Here is a 20,588-nt window from a genome sequence, read left to right on the forward strand (position 1 = left end):
GAAGCTAAATGATTATTTGCATTGATCTTCATTGCAGAGGATGTGAGGGAGATTCTCACACCTGAGCCATTCTTTTTAGGTGACAAATCTGAGGAACCGTCCCAGATTGAGATGTCAATAGAGGTGGTTTTGGAACAAATCGATACAAAAAAAACAAAACAGTAATAAGTCACCAGGACCAGATGGTACTCACCCAAGAGTTCTACAGTTTCGTGTTTGTGTTCCTTTAAAACTACCAACCGTAGTATGTAATCTCTCTTTTAAAAATCAGCCTCTATACCAAGTGACTGAAGGATAGCAAATGTAACATCAATTTTCTAAAAAGGCTCTAAAGGAGATCCTGGTAATTACAGGCTGGCAAGCCTAACTTCAGTATTAGGCAAATTGGATGAAACTATAGTAAAAACGAAAATGATCAGACACAGATGAACACAATATATTAGGGAAGAGTCAACTCGACTTTTTGAAAAGGAAAATCATGTCTCACCACTCTATTAGAATTCTTTGAGGGGGTCAACAAACATATGGACAAAGGTGATCTAGTGGATACAGTGTTTTTTGAATTTCAGAAAGCTTTTGACAGGATCCCTCATCACAGCCTCTTAAAGTAATCCATCATAGGAGAAGAGGGAAGATCCTCTCACGGATCAGTAACTGGTTAAAAAGATCGAAAAACCAAAATTAGGAATAAATGTTCAGTTTTCACAGTGGAGAGAGGTAAATAGCAGGGCCCCCTACAGATCTGTACAGGGACTTGTGATGTTCAACGTATTCATAAATGATCTGGAAAAAGGGGCAAACAGTGAGGTGGCAAAGGTTGTAGACCATACAGGAGTACTCAAGATGGTAAAGTCCAAAGCAGACTGCGAAGAGTCACAAAGCTGGGTGACTGGGCAACAAAATGGCAGATGAAATTCACTGCTGATAAATGCAAAGTAATGCACACTTAAAAACGTAATCCCAACTATACATACAAAATGATGGTGTCTAAATCAACCACTCAAGAAAGAAATCTTGGAATCATCGTGGATAGCTCTCTGAAAACATCTGCTTAATGTGTAGTGCTCGTCAAAAAAAAAGCAGACAATGTTAGGATCCATTAGGAAAGGAATACATAATGAGACAAAAAATTATCATAGTACTACTATATAAATCCATGGTAGGCCCACATCTTGAATACCGCATGCTGTTCTGGTTCTGTATCTCAGTGAAGATACATTAGAATTGGAAAAGGTGTAGAGAAGGGCAAAAAAAATTATTACGGGTACGGAACAACTTCTATATGAAGAGAGATTAAAAAGACCGGGATTGTTACTCTTAGAAAAGAGATGACTGATGGAGAGATATGATAGAGGTCTATAAAATCATGAATGGTGTGGAGAAAAAGCGTTATCTACCCCTTCACATAACAAGGACCTGGGGAAATCAATATCCAGCAAATTTAAAACAAAACATAAGGAAATACTGCTTCACCCAATGTACAGTCAAAATGTGGACCTCATTACCAGGGGATGTTGTGAAGGCCAAAAGTATAACTGGGTTAAAAAAAAAAAACTAGGTAAGTTCATGGAGAATAGGTCAATCAATAGCTATTAGCCAATATGGTCAGGTATCCAATCCCATGTTCTCGGTATTCTTAAGCCTCTGATTGTCAGAAGCTGGGACTGGATGGGTCACTTGAAAATTGCCCTGTTCTGTTCATTCCCTCTGAAGCATCTGGCACTGGCCACTGTCAGAAGACAGGATACTGGGCTATATGGACCACTGATCTGACCCAGTATGGCTGTTCTTATATCCCTTTAGAAAGAATGTTCCATATTCAAATTGTTTGCTGTCTTCAAACCCCTCTTTCTGTCATTGATTAACAAAATGCAATAAGCATTGTTTTGTTTTAATACGCACAGAAGTGACGTGCAAGCAACATCAGTTAACAAGTGCTATTTGTCAGCTATTTGTATTCCTCCTGCCATTGTCAATAGGGCCGATTGAAAGAGATGGAAGCCAAAGCAGCTGGGTTGGCCCCAGGTCCACTAGAAACACTGCAAAATAGGTTTATAAGATGGATAAGGACTGAGAGCCTGATCCTGCTCCCAGACAAATCCGTAGCAAAATTTCCGTCCATTGCCGTGAGAACTGAAGCCATGAGTACAGAAGAAAGTTGCATTGTTTTACTTTATTGAATTAGATTTTAAAATGGTTTCATTAAAGTGGTGCAGAAGGCAGGGTGAATATTCTTATTTCAGTTTAAACCAGGCTTATTTTGATTAAGTCAATTTCTAATAGATTAGGAACAGATTTAAACTAAAACCAAAACAGGTCTATGTAACAGGGTGATACCCACCTCTCGCAAGCACCCCCTTATTCGGGGGTGTGTCTGCCATTCCTTTTTCAGTCTGTGGTGACCCCTTCTGGCAGCTTCTCTGGCAGTTTCTGATTATATGGGACACAACTCAGACCCCTTTCAGGGTATTAGCCCAACAAAGCCTTTAAGCGCTCCTGGCCCTGGTAGGGAGCTGTGCCCCCAGGGCTTCCTCCCTAGAGGCTCTTCGCCCACTCTGGTCTGTTTGGTCTCCTAACAGTTCAGATCCCCTTCTGGGGGTTTATTACTGTCCAATTGTAGGTCACTTCCACAGCGGCCCTCCTACTACTCTGGGTCCCAGCCCAGGGACCTGAAGAATAGCAGCCATCTGCCTCCATGTACCTTTAACTAAACTGCTTTCAGTTCTCTGGGCCACTTCCCTGGGGCTTCAGCCTTCACCAATACTTCACCCTCACCTCAGGTCCTTTCTACGTTCAGGTCCAGCAGCCAGTCAGGGGCTCTCTCATTCCTCTGGTCCTTGCCAGCACTGATCTGCCTAGCCGTCTGAAGGATGGCGGCATCACCGGAGCACTCCCTTCACTCCTCAAGCTCCAAGCAGCAACTGACTCTGGTCTGCACCACAGCTCCTTTTACAGTAGCCTGCAACCCTCGGATTGGCTACCCTTCGCAGCTTTTCCCAGCATCCCATGCAGCCTCTCTATGCAGCTTGGAGGACTCCTCTACTACTGTTTTCCTGGAATGGGTGTGGAAGGATCCTGAGGCCTCTAGCAGGGGGCCTCTGGGCCTAGTCCACTCCATCACTTTCTGGCATAAACTGAAATAAGACTTTGTTTACACAGGAAAGTTGCACTGGTATAACCAAAGGTGTGATACAGTTAAACTAGTCCAAACCCATGTCGATGCTCTTACTGTGGTAGAAGACTGCCTTTTTTGGCTTAGCTTAAGTCAACTGGGAACAGGTTTAAGTAAGACTATTTACACTAGGGTTAGCACTGGCTTAACTAAACCAATTTCACTACACTGGTTTAATTAAACCAGTAATAGTTTCTGTGTAGGCAAGCCCTGCACCATTTTTTTAAATTAAATCAGTTTGAAATCACACCTTAAGTTAAACAAGTGCAAAAGCCCCAAGTAATGACATCAGGATTTGGCCACATATCAAGAAATACTGCTATTGGAACCCAGTGTGTGAAGAAACCACTGCAGCAGAGCAAAATGCATGGATGCTTCTCCTTATGAATATTATGCAATAGGATTTCTGGTTATTTGAAGCAGTAAGTTAAGCCGCCCAACTCACTGTCCCACTCTGACCAATCATCTGCATGTCTGGCCATCATGTGACCCCACACCTCATCCATTAGCATTTCCCCTCTCATCTTATTGCCACTAGCAACATCACTATTCTTCAATGATCATATGATGTGTATGATCCCTACCACCAATAATGAGTTGGACTCAGCTTGACATTTGGATTACACTTCATTTCTTAAGTAGCAAAGAGTGGTGTTCAGAAGGTGATAGTTAGGTCCTTCGCAGAAGTATTCCCCCAGCACTTGCCACCACTATCAACCATATCTCCTTTACAACACACCTGCCAGCCACCATCCATCACAGTGACAATTCCAAGAAAGGTTTCAGAGTAGCAGCTGTGTTAGTCCGTATCCGCAAAAAGAACAGGAGTACTTGTGGCGCCTTAGAGGCTAACAAATTTATTAGAGCATAAGCTTTCGTGGGCTACAGCCCACTTCATCAGATGCATAGAATGGAACATATAGTAAGTAGTATATATACATACACATACATACACAGAGAAGGTGGAAGTTGCCATACAAACTGTGAGAGGCTAATTAACTAAGATGAGCTATTATCAGCAGGAGAAAAAAAATTTTTGTGGCGATAATCAAGATGGCCCATTTAGACAGTTGACAAGAAGGTGTGAGGATACTTAACATGGGGAAATAGATTCAATGTGTGTAATGACCCAGCCACTCCCAGTCTCTGTTCAAACCCAGATTAATGGTATCCAGTTTGCATACTAATTCAAGCTCAGCAGTTTCTCATTGGAGTCTGTTTTTGAAGCTTTTCTGTTGCAAAATTGCCACCCTTAAATCTTTTACTGAGTGGCCAGAGAGGCTGAAGCATTCTCCTACCGGTTTTTGAATGTTATGATTCCTGATGTCAGATTTGTGTCCATTTATTCTTTTGCATAGAGACTGTCCAGTTTGGCCAATGTACATGACAGAGGGGAATTGCTGGCATATATCACATTGGTAGATGTGCAGGTAAACGAGCCTCTGATGGCATGGCTAATGTGATTAGGTCCTATGACGGTGTCACTTGAATAAATATGTGGACACAGTTGGCATCGGGCTTTGTTGCAAGGATAGGTTCCTGGGTTAGTGGTTCTGTTGTGTGGTTGCTGGAGAGTATTTGCTTCAGGTTGGGGGGCTGTCTGTAAGTGAGGACTGCTCTGTCTCCCAAGATCTGTGAGAGTGAGGGATCATTTTTCAGGATAGGTTGTAAATCTTTGATGATGCGCTGGAGAGGTTTTAGCTGGGGGCTGAAGGTGACAGCTAGTAGAGTTCTCTTATTTTCTTTGTTGGGCCTGTCCTGTAGTAGGTGACTTCTGGGTACTCTACTGGTTCTGTCAATCTGTTTTTTCACTTCAGCAGGTGGGTATTCCAAGAAAGTGACTGATGACAGGCCAGTCTTTTATGCTTGTTTTACATGTGGGGCTAGATTCTCGCTGCACACCTACAATTGGTGGTTTTAGTGCAGCCAGTAAAATACGAGGCACAAATACAGACAGCACCAGCAGCTGCTCCAGCAAACGTATCCACTAGACCAGAGTCTGAAGTGGGAGCAGTGGCATTTGTTCCTTATGTCACGTCATCTGGTATCTTGTATCACAAGAGGATCTCATACAACTGGGTGACTAGGCAACAAAATGGCAGATAAAATTCAATGTAGATAAGTACAAAGTGATGCACACTAGAAAACAATTCCAAGTATACATACAAAACGATGGGGTCTAAATCAGCTGTTATCACTCAAGAAAGATCTTGGAGTCATTGTAGATAGCTCTCGGAAAACATCCACGCAATGTGCAGCGGCAGTCAAAAAAGCTAACTGAATGTTAGGAACCATTAGGTAAGGGATGCATAATAAGACGAAAAAATCATAATGCTGCCATAGAAATCCACACTCACACCATGAACTCTGTGAGCCATTCTGGCTGTTCCATCTGAAAAAAGATTCGTTCGAAGTGAAAAGGTTCAGAGAAGGAGAATGAAAATGATGAGGGGTATAGAACAGCTTCCATATGAGGAGAGATTAAAAAGACGGACTTGTTCATCTTAGAAAAGAGATGATCGGAGGCGGGTGGGATATGATAGAGGTCCATAAAATCATGACTGGTGTGGAGAAAGTGACTAGGGAAGTGTTATTTATCCCTTCACATAACACAAGAATTAGGGGTCATCCAATGAAATTAATAGGCAGCAGGTTTAAAAACAAACAAAAGGAAGTACTTCACACTTCCCACAGCTCCCATTGGCATATGCCGCACGTAAACAAAGTGTCTCCGGTCAGCCAGCAGCTAACCCTGCGGGGACATGACCCAGAGTTTGAAAAGTCAGTGGTCTGACCCAATATGGTTGTTACATTCATACAAACAACAAATATCATTTATCTAATTTCAGAGCAGAGACACTGAATTTATAAGCGCCTTTCATCAAGATAATAATAATCAGAACAAAAAACTTTCATAATGCCAATTAAAAATGATTACTTTATCTTCCTCTGAGTTCTCTTCTGAGGGCTTGCTGAGATTTCACAGCATTCCAAAGTTTTAGTTAAATTTAGGTAGGACGTAATTTTCCAGTTCTAACAGAAGCAATATTATTAACCACAACAATAGAATTTGATTACCTACTGCACCAGCTTCATATTGTGGTTTTCACAAAAGCCCTTATTTTTTTCCAGACGTTATCTGACCAATGAAAGAAATGGCACTGGTTGAGTTGTTATCCTTCCCTTTGCCTACTCTGAACACACCCTTGAACTCAGAAATTTAAGTGAAAAAAGACTACACACTTAATGTTGAAAAATATATTTATTGTTGAGAGACAATATCAAGGGATAGAATATTTTCCTGGGATAAAGGTCTCCTGCTGTTATGCAAATGTTGAAGTAAAGCCAAAGCACTTAAAAAATAAATGTTATGGGACAGCCAAGACATTTATGCTAAAATAGGAGAGAGTGGTCCTGTGACAGTGTAGGGTTACAATTTTTTTTAAACAGTTTGCATATTAGTCTAAAATTAGGAATTATCTGATGAAGGTTCCAACCACCAGAAACAGAGGGCTCTGATCAGGGCTAAAACAAAAAAGTAATCCACACATACTGTCCTATCAGAATCAAAACTAGAAATGCTACATTCTCTGGAAGACTAACACAATATGAATGCATTCCACCGGATGTGGGGCTGGATTGAAAAGAGGCTGTCAGATGTAGTTTAACGCTATGTGATAACATCCCAAGGTGGTCTGGCATTAGCATTAAGAGTAAGGATATGAAGAGAGTTGAACTGGACACAGAGGTAACAAGGGAGGGGGGGGAGACACAGAGGTAACAAGGGGGGGCGGTTGGAACAGGAGAACATAGGACAAAAAACATAGCACGTTTAGAAGAAGCCCGTCTTAAAAAGAGTAGGGTATGTTAGAGGTAGGAGGTACTGGAAATGGAAAAGTTCCTTCAGCTGATGAGACAAGTTCTCCAGTGGGGGTCCTGCACCTTCTATGATACATTTGCTCCTGACTGGCTGAATAATAAACTTTCACCAGCAAAGAGGACAGCCAACAAGCAATCTGATTATCTTGCGCATGTTGTTACACATATATATAAAACCATATTGCTTCATCAGTGGAACAAAATGCTTTGGCATGAAGATGGAGGCCTCTGCAGAGCAGAAGCACGTATTGACAACAAAAATGGAAGCAAAGTAAGTGTAACCCACTGTTCAATGCATCCCCCTATGTGCCTGACCCACAGAGGATATGACTGCTTAGTTCTCATCTAAGTGACAAGGCCTTTAGCACAAGCTGTGGAGGATGGAGGCCTGGGGTTCAATCCCCAGTTATGACCAATGTGATGATCATTACACAAACACATTTGTGAAGCTGGAAATGCTGGCACCGTGCTAATGTTTTATCACTATTACTTGACTTCTGTTACGTCAAAGGAGCATTGTGGATGGTTCCTCGTCTGACGGATACTATGGCAACTGGCCAACAGTTACCCACTGTCCCATTTTTGAAATTCTGAAACCTCACAATCAGAGGGTAACACACAGGGTCAGCTTTTCAAACTAACAGGCATGGACATCCCCTGAAGTGACTCAGGCCTTCCCCTCAGACCAAACCCAGATGGTGGTTATGGATAAATATTCTTCCACTACTGAAACCCTCTGACTGAGATGCTGGGTCAGTAGGTTATTAATTAAGTGCCTAGCTTTAAGCATGCCAGTAGCCCCACTGACTTGAGTGGGTTACTCACTTGCTTAAGGTCTCGAGATTCTCTCTCCCCCAGCATGACACCATTAGGAAAGCTGGTGGAATTTCCAACAGGGCACAGATGACACCCAGTTCTGACTCTGCTTCACATTCAGTGCAAACAGTGCCATATCCCAGGTGGTGATGCTATGGTGGGGAGGGGGAGAGAGGAGAGAAAACAGCCTGGGTGTGTGGCCCATGATTTTGCTGCCTCAAAGGCAGGGAATGAGGCAGGCTCTGTTTGCCTCCTTCAGGGCTTCAGAAATAAACAGTGCCAGGAAGTGTCTGAATTAGTAAGTTCACACATGATTTCAATGGAAAAACACAAAACAAGGGAACATTACAGGACAAGACATAATGGGGCTTAAATTGCAGCAAGGGAGATTTAGGTCAGACGTTGAGAAAAACTTCCTAACTGTCAGGGTAGTTAAACTCTGGAACAAGTTGCCTAGGGAGGTTGTGGAATTATCACTGGAGGTTCTTATGAACAGGTTAGACAAACACCTGTCAGGGAGGATCTAGGTTTACTTGGTCCTCCCTCAGTGTAGGGGACTGGACTAGATGACCTATCGAGATCTCTTCCAGTCCTGTATTTCTGTGATTCTGTGACAGTGGTGGGCAACACGCGTCCCCTCAAGGTAACCCGCTGGCTGGCCGCGAGACAAGTTGTTTACATTGACCATCTGCGGGCACGGCTGCCCGCAGCTCCCATTGGCTGGGAACGACAAACCGTGGCCACTGGAAGCTGCAGGCGGCCGTGCCTACAGGCGGTCAACGTAAACAGACTGTCTCACGGCCTGCCAGTGGATGACCCTGATGGGACGCGTGTGGCCCGTGGGCTGCAGGTTGCCCACCACTGTTCTGTGATTACTTAAACTGCTTGGGACTGTTCATTCACCTTACAGACGCTGGTGCTGCTTTTCCTAGATGAATGACAAAGTGCAGCACCGAACTGCCAGCGTCCAGAGAGAAAATATGAACATGCGTCAGCTTGGCTGGGGTGAGGGGAGGAATAATGGGGTTGGGGGTGTTATGTTTTTCTGTCTGGGGAACCTAGTGGGTCTTACTAGGATACTGGAGTGGAAGGGGATTGCCTGTTCTTCTTTTGGCCTGCAAGGCCTCTAAGCATAATCCAGTACACTTCAGCCAACAATTTAAATTACAGCTATGCCCAAGTTCTTCATTTTGTGCACCCTGGCCAGACAGCCACTGAATTCAATCTGCACAACCAACTCTAGGCTCAGTGTGTTTGATACTGTGATATATATAATATCAGAGATGGCTTTATCTAATGGACTCTGCTGTGCAAAGACACTCTGAACTTTTTTCAGAGTAGCAGCCATGTCAGTCTGTATTCGCAAAAAGAGCTACGGCATCCGATGAAGTGAGCTGTAGCTCACGAAAGCTTATGCTCAAATAAATTGGTTAGTCTCTAAGGTGCCACAAGTACTCCTTTTCTTTTTGCGAATACAGACTAACACAGCTGTTACTCTGAAACCTAACATTCATAAACCAGTCAGAGAACACTTCAATCTCTCTGGTCACTTGATTTCTGACCTAAAAGTGACTATTCTTCAACAAAAACTCTTCAGAAACAGACTCCAACGAGAGACTGCTGAATTGGAATTAATTTGCAAATTGGATACAATTAACTTAGGCTTGAATAGAGACTGGGAGTGGTTGAGTCATTATACAAAGTAAAACTATTTCCCCTTGTTTATTTCCCCCCCCCCCGCACTGTTCCTCAGATGTTCTTGTTAACTCCTGGAAATTGCCCACCTTGATTATACTTCAAAAGGTTTTCTCGTCCCCCACCCCACTCTCCTGCTGGTAACAGCTCATCTTAAGTGATCATTCTCCTTGTATCCGATGAAGTGAGCTGTAGCTCACGAAAGCTTATGCTCAAATAAATTGGTTAGTCTCTAAGGTGCCACAAGTACTCCCTTTCTTTCTGTTGACCTTGATCTCTGATGTATCAGCTCTATAAGGCAAAGGTTCCTTTGTCAAGAGAACAGTCAGGCTTCTCCATCTCATACCACCCAGGAAAAGAATGGCAACAACGTTCTGATTTCCAAGATTTCTTTGCCTCTTGTCTGATGGAAGATATTAAGCAACGTTACAAATATTTATTCAAAATAATTACAAATATCACTAAGTGATTTGCAGTTGCAAACTAACTAAAAATTCAGGATTGCAGAGTTAAATAGGTTTGCTGTTAACATAAGCCAATTTAAATAGAGATACAGTAGGTAATGGCAACAGAAAATGTAGTCAAACAATCTCACTGTCATTAATAGCCTGCTGTATGAAGAGCATTGTTACATTAAAGCATTTCAAATTATCTAATTGTTTTCCGCATGTGTGTATGCAAATAACTTGCACTCACAGCACTTTTTCCTTTTGCAAAGAATGCTTGTTAAGGAAACAATCACTGCTGTTATCTTGAAATCCTGGAGGCCTAGTGCTTTCACAGTACTAGGAAATAGCTAAGGTATCTGAGGTAGATTGAAACACATGATTAAGAATTGCCTCAAGATGACAGATTGAGCCAACATACCGTTGAATGCTTATGGCTCTTTAAAACAAAATTAATACCACTGTATGCAGCACTTGTATAGTACCCTTTATAGCCCTTTACAAACATTAATCAACCCTCGCAACAGCCCTGTGAGGTCGGTAAGTGTTATCCCCATCTTACGGAGGAAGATATTGAGGCACAGAGGCCTAGAGCCTCAAAGGTATTCCTGATTTCAATGGAAATTAGGTGCCTAAATACCTTTGAGGATCTGGGCCAGAGAGGTTAAGCGGCTCACCCAAGGAGTGTAAGAACCGGCCAGGGTGGAAGGTGGGACCATGGGAGGTCTGGGCCACTGACACCTCTGCATCGCCACAGGAAGCTTCGGCTGGGCTCCCACAGGAGGACCCTGTGAGACCGGGCTCAGCAGGAAGTCCCTCCAAACAGGAGTGGAGTGGCAGTCCCTCGCAGCCCTGATTGGCCAATACCAGTAGTTAAACCAGGAAGCCATGATGGAAAGCTGTCTGAGCAACAACACAGACTGCCCGCCTGTCTCTGCTCCAGACCCCTGCTTGTAATCGACCCTCGACTCTCCTCCACTCTGCTCTTCGATTGCTGTCTATAACCTAGTGCCTGACCCTGATTTTCTGGTAACCTGGTCTGGTCTCCTGACATCTGACTCTCAGTCCACCCTCTGGCCTTTCCCAGACTCTGATCTCGCGGTAACCTGACTCAGCCTGCTCCAGTCACGAGTTCTGCCCTCATCTCTGTCATGACAAGGAATTTGTGACAGAAATGGAAACAGAACCCAGGTGTCCTGACTCTCAGTTTCTCACTCACAAGTCAATTCTTCCTCCACTGGCTTTTAACTCTCTTTCCCTGCAGCTTAGTATAGGCCAGGCCCCCAGGCAACGCCTTCATTTCCTCTTGGGATGGAGTCCTGGTTCTCAGAATGTTTGCTTAGCTTAGCATTGAGGTCAGCGAGTGAGTTTTACACAGGGACAGGGTATGCAAGAGTGCAGAATATGCAACAGAGATCTGCACTAGGGACAAAAGAGCACAGTTTACCTATCGTGTACAGATTTGCCTTGTATATGTGTAGTGTATTCACCCATCTCTTGCATTTTTGGTTGCATTTTTAAGTCACTCATTTTAAAAGAGAATCACAAGATTAAAAAGAAAACAGTTAAAACCTTTCCACAGGGGTTTAGCTTTCTTCTTCTCTGGCGTGTAATCCTGTGCAGATAGTGCTGTCGCGGTATTTTGCTGTAGCCAATCAGCTAGTTAAAACCCCTGTGGCACGACATATACCTTTGAATGCTGCTGCTTGCTGGGAGAGTGTGGTAGCATGCCAATAGGAAATGCCGACCTGAAATCATTTTTCTTTCGCAGGTCACTTTGTCTCAAGTAGTTTATTTATTTAGATCTATGGAAGCAAAACAGGTGCCCATACAATGGTCTGGGAATTATAAAATCAAATTACGTGTCTATGACCTAATGGGTAGCGTTCCACGTTTTCAGTTTTTACCGATTTTCACTGATAAATTACCAGGGTTTTTTTTTAATGAAATGAGTTCTGTTTTTACTGATTTACTCCACTCATTTTTTTCCGGGTACTTATTTTTGTTAAGCACTGATGCTTTACACGATTGTTGTGTCCCAGAGCTCTGAGACTGAAGCAGTGTCTCAGTGTAAAAAACAGAACACACACAAGGTGGAGGTTGGGAAAAAAAATCAAACCATGTTAATATTGCGCTATGACTGGCTTATAAGGAGACGCTGACCCCCTACTTCTTGCAGCCGTTTAGTGCAGTGCTGAATTTAATCAATCAATCCTCTACAGATAAGATAAGGTAAAAAGGTAAACATGGGGTGAAAATGCAAATCTAGGCCTAATACCAACAAGAAAATCGGTGCTTAGAAATCTTCAGGGAAAGTAAAGATGGGAATGAAGAGGATGCATTGCACCGCAAGTTCTGCGGCATTGAGTATTAAGCTGACAGAACAAAGGAGCACGTCAAAAGCAAGCAACACTAGAGGCTTAAGGAAGAAAGTGAGCTTTGGGCTAAGCAGTCAATATCAGGAGCTTTCGCCAGGGGTTTAATGAAAGAGAGGACACAGCACGATTGTGTTAATGAATTTTTGCATGATCTTTGTTTCGCAGACAACCACTGTTAACTGCAGGGCCTACTGGTGACTTTGTCCGGCAATACTGTCCAACAGGAAAACCCCTTCCTAATGCAGACAACCTCACTCATAAGTATCTGAAAGAAAATGGCAATGCTTTAGTATCTAAACTGATGGAACGAATTGATGGAAATGTGGCATCTAGTCTGATTTTTGACAAGTCTCCTGATGCTTTGGACCGTCCGATTCTTGGCCTTTTGTTTTATTTTTTTATTTCAAAGTGAATAAAACTGCACTGTTTTGTGCTGACGTGACATTCATTCCCTCTGCTGACACCCGTTTTGTTGACACGTCAATAACTGACAGGTTTGAGGTGTACCAACTAACTTGGGAAAAATGTGGCCACAACTAACACAGATTCTGCTTCCTTCATAGCTGAGTTTTCCTGGAAGATTAAACTCAGTCCTGTCCTGCTCATCTGATTAACATTGCGCTGTCAGCAGCTACTGCTACAGAAGAAATGAAAGACGAGAAATCTTGTATCATTGGATTAAGGGCCATTTTCAATCACGCAAAACAAGTTGAAGGCTTTGTTTTACACAGTGTGAGACGAGTCCAGAGCTAACTGCTGATTACCTACCCCTGTTGTGCCACATTGGTGGATGAGCTTGTACTTTGCTCCCTGCCATGTAAATAACACGTGGACTGTACTAATGAGTCTCCTAGATCTCTTGAGTTTGTTGGTTCTAAAGCAGAAACTCTGAAGAGACTGGCAAATAACCAGAATGACTGTCAGATTCTGCATACTGAGCTTATGTTCATTGTTAAAAACTTGGAATCTACATGGCACACAGAAAACAGTGGAATCTTCGCAGACCACTGCCAATATGGTTGCCAATACAGACTTTACTGGATCCTGACAACCAAAATCTCAGCTGAATTGAGAACAAAAGCTGCAGGAGAAACATATGAGAAAACCCAACTGTATCTGGAAATCCTTTTCACCCCGGAACATGAGAAAACAAAAAAAAATTCTAAACCTTTAAACACAACGCTCAGCGAAAAATGGGAGACAACCATGACCCATAATCTGAACCCCAAAGTATTTGGTGCCGAAGATTCTTTCTGGAATGTCATCCAGGTGTTTCACCTCAAGGTGAATTTTGCAGCAGACTACAACCATTATTCCAGAGTGTTTCAACCATTTGCCACTAGAGATGAAATTTCAGATCTGAAAGGGGAATATACTACTTACACGAACTTGCCTAACCCTGCCAATGTGAAACTGGATGTGCTGGCTTTTTGGAACGGTCATCAAGACACACTTTCTGACTCCAGCAAAGTGGCACAGTGAGCTTGGAGTATACGCCCTGGATGTATTGATGTAGAGTGCATATTTTTTGAAGTTGGACTACCTCCAAGACAGCAAGAGGCTCAGCATACTTTGAAGAAAATTATGCGACTGTATGCAAACCAGGATTTCTGGAAAAACTACTAGCTTTGAGAGAGACACAATATGTACATTAAAAAAGTTTCAAATGTGTATATTACAAAAGTTTTTCTTTTTCCCCGTAATTTCCCCTGATTTTTGGAATGTTTGGAAAATAAACACTGAAAAATTTCTGTAATTTTTTTTAAACAAATAAAAACTGAAAACATGGAACACTACTTATGGGCCAGATTGTGAGCATTGCTCACACCCATGCACGGGAGTAGCAGGGTTTGAAGTGTTCGCTTACATACCAACTCTCACTGCTTATATCATCAGAAACAGCAGAAGAGAGCAGCCTCGATGAGGACTGATTTTCCCCTCTTGCAATGGGCAGGGAGCAGGTAGGAAATGGCTGCCCCTGCCCCACATCCAGCTGGGGAAGTAATCTGCACCAGGTATATGGCTGGCCCAGATTACCTACCTCCACAGAATACATACTCCTACAACAGCAAGGGGGAAAACTGGGGATCAGACTGTGGCTCTAAATCATAACCTGGTTCCTGGTATGCTCCCTCAGGGCTTACAGAAAAGCCGTAATTTAACCAGAAATGAAGACTGCAGCTTTTCTTAAGGCTGGACACCAATCTGGGATCTTCCTTCAGCAAGAGGTAGCACATCGCTGTGTAAGCAGTCACAATCTCCCTGCTACTCTGAGGAGGGAGTAAATTGTGATAGGCATATACCCAGTGCCGGGCAGGCTCACAAATGCAACAGTAACTCCACCACAAGGCATGGGGCGGAGCCTTGACTCAGCCCCACCAAGTCCCCTCCCATCTTCACAATGCGGGGGCATAATGGGTCCATGCAGACTGCTTCCCCCCTGCACACAGGAAGCTGTGGTGTCACCCCTGCACAAGAGAATAAGGGGGTGACAAACCCTACTCACTTGTGCCAGCACCCAGAATGGGCCCTCCGTGAGTAGTGAAGACAGCTATTGCTAATAAACCCATCATTCTCTTCCTGTAAGCAGCATGAGCACAGTCCAGGTTCGGAGTCACATATCTAACAGATTTTACCTCCACTGCCTTCACCACTGTGCTTTTTAGCAACACAGTAGCTTCGGTAGCTGCATGGAACTCCAGAGAGAAAGAGGTACCTGCCTTATTAGGGAGCCATTTAATGGATGAGCTCTTTGAGCAATGACACACTCACACAGACATGCATGCTCGTCAAACCCAAAAGGCATTTGGCCAGCGGTCACTAATGGAACCCACCAGCATCAGATGACTTAGGTGGCACACTCTGACAAACAGGTTGTGTGAATGTTTTAAAACTACAAGAGTGTCCTAAGAAACTTAATATTTATATGTTGAAAGTTGTCTGCATTGTACAGCCATGCAACCAGTATAATATTGTTTGAGATCTTAGAGACAGATTCTGGCGACCTCTACACTGCTGTAAATTCACAGTATGTCCATTGATTTAAATGGATTTACTCCAGATTTCCATAGAGATAACTGTGGTTAGAATCTGTCCCTGAAATCTGAAATGTCCTTAATTTGGTTGCAGTGGGAAGTGATTTTTCTCTAATGGCTTCATGAGAAGTTTTGCTCAATAGCCCAAGAACAGTGGAAAGAAATCCGCAGCTTGATGCTATTTTTCCTTCAAGATGATCATAAGTACCTGGATTGTGTGAAAAATGCAGAACGACGATACTTTTGGGGATGAATTAAGCCTAATCAGGGCACAGAGCCACCAAAATCTCAGGACCACAACAGACAGACCCTACCTCCCACAGGGCCTCCCTCCGTGTTGGACCCTTCCTTTCCCATTGCCACCTCCATTTCATCCCCCATCACACTGATAGCACTGGAAGTCAAGGTCCCTTGTTTGTCTGCAGGGCAGGTACAGCATGAGAAACCTTCTCCATACAGTTCCACCAATGGGGCGAGGTGGCCTTTGCTCCGAGACTCTCTCCGGCGGCCTCTTTTGTTGGTGGTTTTTCCAAAGTTCGCAACTGTCTGCTGAACGGAGACCCCCTAGCTTATTCCACAGCTACCAGGTCACACCGAGTACATTTTGATGTTCATTGTGTCTACATATAGTTTCATCAAATGTGAATAAGTGAAATTCACTCCTCCCAGCACAGACCCAAACACAGTAAATGGGCCCTGTGCAAAGGATCAAATAGGGCTAGATGGGAGACATGCAGTTTATCCACAATTTACAGGTAGGCTGCAGGCTACATAAGTTCAGTCTAAGGGTTGGAGAAGCGGCAACTGCCTCTCACTCCCCTCCTGTAGGGGGTTCCCCAACACTGGTTCTTCATAAGGACAGATACTGATGATCTCTGCTCACTGTCGTACCTGAGCAGCTCATACTCTTTACTGGATTTATCCTCAGCACACTGCCAATATCCCTGCTATAAAGATGCAGCACTGAGGCACAGAGAGACTAAGGGATTTCGCCAAGGTCACACAGGAAGTCTGTGGCAAAACACGAAACTGAACTTGGGTCTCCCAAGTCCCTGGCCAGCACCCTAGCTACTGGGCAATCTTTTCCCTCTCACTCAGCCTTTAGCCCAGCCCTTGGCTTGCCTGCCATCAGAGCTGAGGCAGAGCTCCCCACCCCAACAGCTTCGCAGACATTTGTGCAGCCACTCCTTAAACTCTGACCCATTGTCTGTAGAAGATTGCCCCACGGTTGGCCCAGAACAGAAGGCCACGTGCATTATAAATGTCACACACGCATGCTCTGCATAGTATGTTCCTAAAATATAACAAATATTCATTTAAAATCATTTTCCATATTCCACTTGAAAACAAACACACACGCACACACTTCACAGCTCCAACCCTCCTGGATCTGTCTGTAGCACTGTTACACCAAACCATAGTTTTCACATCTGTGCCAAATGTGCTCCTTTACAGGTAGAAAGAACAGAATGGTGTGAGGAAACAGCATGGTTCACTGAGAGGTTTCCTGGTGTATCTGATAAATGAGCTGAGAAGAGGAAGAGAAATGGAGAGTGGGGGAAAATGGGCACAGCGGAGAACCTAAGTGTTCATCACAGAGTCAGGAAAGAGCTACTCGGCATGGAGGAGGTGCAGCTGGTTAGTATTCCAGTCTAAAAGGAGATCTTTACTCCCTGTGTATTTGCCCTTGTGTTCACACAGCAATCTGTTACTGTTTAGGAACACTTCATGGTGCCTTTCCTAAAGTGAAAAGAGCAGTGCCATCAACACAAACAAAAATCTAACAGAAATGCCCAATGACTTCTCCTTTAGAATGACTTCTCACTGAGGATCTCTCTGAAATCAACACAAGGGTGGAATTATGCAGCAGTCGATTTACTAGGTTGGAAACAAGTTGGGTTTAATTAAAATATCCCCCACAAGAACTCTTTGTGATAGCATGAACTGATGCCTAGTTCGCGAAAGCTTACGCTCAAATAAATTTGTTAGTTTCTAAGGTGCCACAAGTACTCCTTTTCTTTTTGCGGATACAGACTAACACAGCTGCTACTCTGAAACCACAGATTAATACGTTATTCCTGTGTATCAATGTCTCGTTTGGTAGGTCTTTTCTCTCTCTCTGAGTGTGGATCCCTCCATTTTTGGCCTTCTCCTTTGCCTCTGGCTGTTAGATCAAAGAACCATTTACTAGCAGAAATCTCTTCTCCTATGTAGGTACTCCTAGACCATGATCAAGTCACCATGTAACCATCTCTTGGATAAATTAAATAGCTTGAGCTGCTTTAGTCTTTCAAAAGATGGCAAGTTTTCCAGACCTCAAATCACTCTTAAAACTCTTTTTCTGAACCTGTTCTTGAGGTATGGACACCAAAACTGGATGCAGTATCCAGTAATGGTCTCACCACTGCCATGTACAGAGGTCACACCACCTCCCTATCCCTACCTCAAGTTCCCATGCTTATACAGCCAAGGATCGAGTTTGCCCTCTTACCCAAAGCATCCCTCTCATGCTCAACTGGTATTTGCCATTCCCCCCAAACCCTTCTTTTCAAAAGTCACTATTTGGGATTTGTCTCCCTCCTTCCAAACTAAAATCTTGGCCTGTCTTGACATTTCTGCATCAATGTGTAGCTGGCACTTGACACTTACCCTGGTCAAAACTGAGCTCCTGATCTATCTCCCCAAGCCCTCCTCCCCACCACATCTTTCTCTATCCTGGTAGAAAGTGCCCTCCTCCTCTCCGGTGCTCAATTCTGTAGTCTCCGCTTCTTTTGTGACACTGTCCTCATTTCTGATTCACATATCGAAACACAATCTAAATCTTGGCACTTTTCCCTACACATCTCAGAGAACCAAAACTCTCACCCGTGGCTGGATTGTTTGGCAGCTAGCTAGCTACTGCAGTCTCCTGCTCTCTCAGGCCTCTATGCCTGGCTCCTCAACACCCTCAAGTTCTGTGCTGCTGCTAATATCTCCCCAGCCAGTCACTATGCCACTCTGTTCTAAGTCTCTCCCTTGGCTCCTCCTCCTCCACTGCATTCATCACAAACTTCTTGCCATAACCTCTATAGTCCTCTATAAGCTAGCCCCACCCTTTCTATCCAACCTATTATCTTATTGCATGGTCTACTCCCACCTCCAGTCCATCATGACAGTTTAGATCTGCTTGTCCACTTCCCCCCACAAGAACCTTTAAGCTTTCTCCCATGATGTCTCTTTTCGAGTGGGAAAAGCTCCCAAAAACCATAAGCCACCTCCTAATCCTCCTCCAAGACCCTGCTCAGAACTTCTCTGCTGTAGCCTACACAGAGAGAGGGAAGTGCTGGTTGCTCAGAGCCCATATAAAATTCTACCCAGTTTACTGTACAAAGTGGGATTTGTTCAGGTGGCCAAAACAAGTATAATGTAGGGAATGTCTATAGTGCAAGTGAAGGTGTGACTGCAGCATGTGTAGTCATACTTGTGTTAGCTAGACTGAAGCTAGCAACAGGAGTGTAGACAAGGCGACACAGGCTAACCCAGAGTACAAACCCACCAAGGATCCTGGGTACATTCTCTGGTTGCTAGCCCATACAGTCACACCTTCGCTACTATTGTTCACTATGCTTGCAAGATTAAAGCTAGAATGATGTGCCCACCTGTGCTACAACATACCTTCACCTGCAGTGTAGACATACCCTAAAAGTTCATACCAAAAGACATACCAAACTCAGTTCAGGCAGATTATTATGAAATGTTTGCTAATAGTGTCATCTATGAGACACTGGAGACACCTGCTCAGGAATGTGGTGGGAGTGTCATTAAATCAGTTAATCACAACAGATAAAACCCGGTACAATATACTGTAGGGAGCAATCCAGAGTCAGCAAGGAAGGGTGGATAAATCACCTAACTGGTCTTCTCTCTAATTTCTATGATTCTGTGTCATATATGCTCCTCGGGTGGCTCTTTTGTGCGAAGATATCAGACAGTTGGCAAAATGTTCTGCAGAGATTACAGACCTCTGGCCTACAGCAACAGGAAGCAGAAATCGAGTCCAGGAGAATGTTTTTTTATTCAGTGGCATGGATGGTAAGAGGGGAGTCTAGAAAGTGTCAGACTCTGGAGACAGTCCAAGAGCAGATTGTAAAATGGATTGTGAAGGGTAACGGATGTGTGTTATAGGGTGAGCTGTTTTTAGCCTTGCCTCTTAATTTGTTGCTCTTCTCTTATGGGTTAATAATGTCCCCATGAGGGATGCTTGTCAGTGTCTTATTCATATCAAATAGAGGTTTGTCCCTGTTGATTTCCTATTGCACAGAACTTAATGTTATTGAAGAGATTTATTGCTACCCTTTGGGCTTCTACAGGATTCAAATGGGATTTTCTCTTTTACTGCTGACCAATATTCCCTGCCATCACTTTGATTTCCTTCCTTTGATCAGAATTCCTCCTCTTGAATGGGATGGGATGTATTAATACCAAACGGGATTTGTTAGTAAATACCTAATAATCATTAATATCTTTGAACGGGTGTTAGCCACCTCTAATTTGTGTTTAGCATCCAATAACTTATGATAGGCCCACATGACTATTGAGTGATCTCCGGTCATGCCCCACTAACATAGCACAATACTCACTGAGCTAAAAAGGCTTGTTTCACTGTTGCCTCGTCCTCCAAGTTCTTTCATGTGGTTTACGACACTGTAAATTCTTTGGCGCACATTGTTTGGGTAGCTGCTAACATGCTGGAGCCCAGAGCCCTGACCCTTCAATGGTCCCTATTCACGTTTATGTAATAATATTACCGGGTAAATATCAAATACTGGGTATTTAGCTTGTCCAATAGAATGAGTCAGTTCTGAGGATCATTTCATTTTACTGAGATCACTATTTAAAATGCTGCAGCTTTAATGTAGGCCAACCATCTCACATTGGATTTAAATGCACTCGATGGTATACCTAGGATGAAAATCTCTTGAGCTGGCCTTTTTTAGACATACAATGGATATGGCAGTGACTGTCATTCTGATGGCAAAGTTTAATGATCCCAATTATCTCTTTTTATGTATTTTAGCTTCTTTTGCTATTTTCATCCGGTGAAATAAACCTTCTCCTACTGACTTCAGGACATTCTCAACTGTTTTTTTTTTTAAATCAACCCATAAAGGAGGAACAGATTGACCAA

At 43.4% G+C, this 20,588-nt stretch overlaps 1 protein-coding gene and 1 long non-coding RNA gene across 12 annotated transcripts in view; one reads left to right on the plus strand and one right to left on the minus strand.

The window, feature by feature from the left end:
- The window catches only part of CADPS (calcium dependent secretion activator), a 389,708-nt gene that overhangs the window by 246,211 nt on the left and 122,909 nt on the right, over positions 1-20,588 (minus strand). The window lies entirely within an intron of this gene.
- The window catches only part of LOC125640490 (uncharacterized), a 37,283-nt gene that overhangs the window by 9,154 nt on the left and 7,541 nt on the right, over positions 1-20,588 (plus strand). The window contains exons 2-3 of one of the 2 annotated variants that reach the window (XR_012669455.1): positions 16,877-17,059; positions 17,141-17,356. This is a non-coding gene — a long non-coding RNA (uncharacterized LOC125640490). Of the gene's footprint in view, positions 1-16,876; positions 17,060-17,140; positions 17,357-20,588 lie in introns of those variants that run through there. The other variant, XR_007357793.2, reaches the window with a different exon arrangement.

This window comes from Caretta caretta, chromosome 7 (assembly GCF_965140235.1).
Source record: "Caretta caretta isolate rCarCar2 chromosome 7, rCarCar1.hap1, whole genome shotgun sequence".
Taxonomy (NCBI): Eukaryota; Metazoa; Chordata; order Testudines; family Cheloniidae; genus Caretta; species Caretta caretta.